Here is a 2,793-nt window from a genome sequence, read left to right as displayed (position 1 = left end):
TTGATGGTTCATCGGAGGGCATAGCGGGATTTCTTATAATCTTCTGGGTTAGAGTCCCACTTCTTGAAAGCTGCAGCTCTAGCCTTTAGCTCGGTGCGAATGTTGCCTGTAATCCATGACTTCTGGTTGGGGTATGTACGTACGTCACTGTGGGGACAACGTCATCGATGCACTTATTGCTGAAGCCAATGACTGATGTGGTGTACTCCTCAATGCCATCAGAGGAATCCTGGAACATATTCCAGTCTGTGCTTGCAAAACAGTCCTGTAGATTAGCATCTGCTTCATCTCACCACTTTTTTATTGATCGAGTCACTGGTGCTTTCTGCTTAAATTTTTGCTTGTCAGCAGCAATCAGGAGAATAGAATTATGGTACAAGTACTTAAAAGAACTTGTTTCTTATGATTTTTTACTGTCTTTTTTGCAATGAATTAATTGTTACAACACAGAGGCGGATGCAAGATGCAAGCAACGATGGTTTTAATGAATGTAGTTCACAGCAGCAACATGACAGACAGACTGTACTCAGAAGGAATCCGACCCAGGAACTCGGGTGCATCTTCCGATCATAACGTGCTGAGAAAACCAGGGAGTGTGTCCGGATGAGTAGGAAGGAGCACAGCAGATAATCCACACAAGAGAAGAGCACGGACACACGACACAACCTCAGAGAAGAAACAACGATCTGACAACAAGAAACACTGGTAACAGAACATATAAAGGGAAGATAAGTGGTTCCAGCTGGCGCAGACAATCAGGCCGAGATTGGGAAACCACGCCCACACAAACACTGGAGAGAGAGAGAGAGAGAGAGAGGGAGGCAGTGGATTCATGAACCGTGACAATACCCCCCCTAGGAACGCCTCTTGGCGTTCCCAGGCAAATTTACCTGTCGATTGAAATCATCGATAAGGGAGTGATCCAGAATGTCCCTAGCAGGTACCCAACTTCTCTCCTCCGGGCCGTAACCCTCCCAGTCCACCAGGTACTGGAATCCGCGTCCCCTCCTTCTAGAGTCCAAAATACGATTGACAGAAAAGGTGGTTTCCCCATCAACAAGTCGTGGCGGCGGGGGAACCGGGACCGGCGGGTTAATGCGTGCCTGAAACACAGGTTTTATTTTAGACACATGAAAGGTAGGATGAATTCTCCTATACGCCAGAGGAAGCTTGAGCCGGACCGCCACCGGACTAATGATCCTGGTGACTCTGAACGGGCCGATAAATTTGGGGGCAAGCTTGTTCGAAACGGATCGGAGTGGAATGTTCTTAGTAGAAAGCCACACTCTTTGGCCAACGACGTATACCGGAGGCTTCGACCGGTGGCGATCGGCCTTAGCCTTGGTGCGCGCCCCCACCCGGAGAAGAGTCTCACGGGCTCTGCTCCATGCGTGACGGCACCTCTGGATGAAAGCGTGAGCGGAGGGAACAGTGACCTCGGACTCCGTACTGGGAAAGATAGGTGGCTGGTAACCTAAACTACACTCAAACGGAGAGAGACCCGTGGCTGCCACTGGCAACGAATTGTGAGCGTACTCAACCATAGAGAGTTGTTGACTCCAGGAAGAGGGATTCTTAGAAACCAAACATCGCAACACTCTCTCCAAATCTTGGTTGGCCCTCTCCGTTTGACCGTTGCTCTGGGGATGAAACCCTGAAGACAGGCTGACACTCGCTCCCAGTAACCTACAAAACTCTTGCCAAAACTTGGACACAAATTGGGGCCCCCGGTCAGAAACTACGTCCATCGGCAGGCCATGTAAGCGAAAGACGTGATCCACGACAGTTACCGCTGTCTCCTTGGCAGATGGTAATTTAGGCAAGGGAAGAAAATGAGCCGCCTTCGAGAACCGGTCCACCACGGTCAAAACAACCGTCTTGCCCTGGGAGGGCGGGAGGCCGGTAACAAAATCTAGCGCGATGTGGGACCAGGGTCTCGAAGGGACCGACAGCGGTTGGAGTAACCCATCTGGGGGTCGATTAGAAGTCTTCCCAGTGGCACAAACCGAGCAGGCCAAGACAAAACTGTGAATGTCACGAGCCATCAGTGGCCACCAAAAGCGTTGCTTAACCAAAAAGCTAGTGCGGCTGACTCCTGGATGACACGCTACGTTGGAGCAGTGCCCCCACCGAATAACATCGGACCGACACCCCTCCGGCACAAACAACCGATTAGGCGGGCAACCGGGCGGAGGCGTGACCCCCTCTAAGGCCGTTTTGACCCTCGATTCAACCTCCCATGTGAGTGTGGAGACCACTAGGGTCCCAGGTAGGATGCACTCGGGAGTGGATGGGCGTTCGGAATGGTCAAAAATGCGAGAAAGGGAATCGGGTTTGACATTCTTGGAACCCGGGCGATACGAGAGAGAGAAGTCAAAACGTCCGAAAAGAGTGCCCACCGCGCCTGCCTGGAGTTGAGTCGCTTGGCGGTTCTGATATACTCCAAATTCTTGTGATCGGTCCAAACTATAAAAGGTACCCCCGAACCCTCTAACCAATGGCGCCACTCCTCCAGTGCTAACTTCACTGCCAACAACTCTCTGTTGCCAATGTCGTAGTTGCGTTCCGCAGGTGATAACCGATGGGAAAGGAACGCGCAAGGGTGCATCTTGTCGTCAGAAGAGGAACGTTGGGAAAGTACCGCACTTACCCCCACCTCTGAAGCGTCCACCTCCACCACGAACTGACGCGAGGGATCGGGAGCTATGAGGATAGGAGCCGAAACAAAGCGGCTCTTGAGTTTGGCGAATGCAGCCTCGGCTGTATCGGACCACCTGAACGTCACTCTGGGAG

At 51.9% G+C, this 2,793-nt stretch overlaps 1 long non-coding RNA gene across 1 annotated transcript; it reads right to left on the bottom strand.

Annotated features, from left to right (window-relative positions):
• Positions 1-464: 464 nt before the first annotated feature.
• On the bottom strand, positions 465-1,395 carry LOC135533620 (uncharacterized). The gene is made up of 2 exons (XR_010454560.1): positions 891-1,395; positions 465-791 (listed from the first exon to the last, which is right to left on the bottom strand). It is a non-coding gene; the product is annotated as an uncharacterized LOC135533620 (long non-coding RNA).
• Positions 1,396-2,793: the final 1,398 nt, after the last annotated feature.

The sequence above is a fragment of the Oncorhynchus masou genome, unplaced genomic scaffold (genome assembly GCF_036934945.1).
Source record: "Oncorhynchus masou masou isolate Uvic2021 unplaced genomic scaffold, UVic_Omas_1.1 unplaced_scaffold_2526, whole genome shotgun sequence".
NCBI lineage: Eukaryota > Metazoa > Chordata > Actinopteri > Salmoniformes > Salmonidae > Oncorhynchus > Oncorhynchus masou.
Note: the sequence above shows the minus strand (reverse complement) of the source record. Positions and strands in the feature narration are given on the sequence as shown.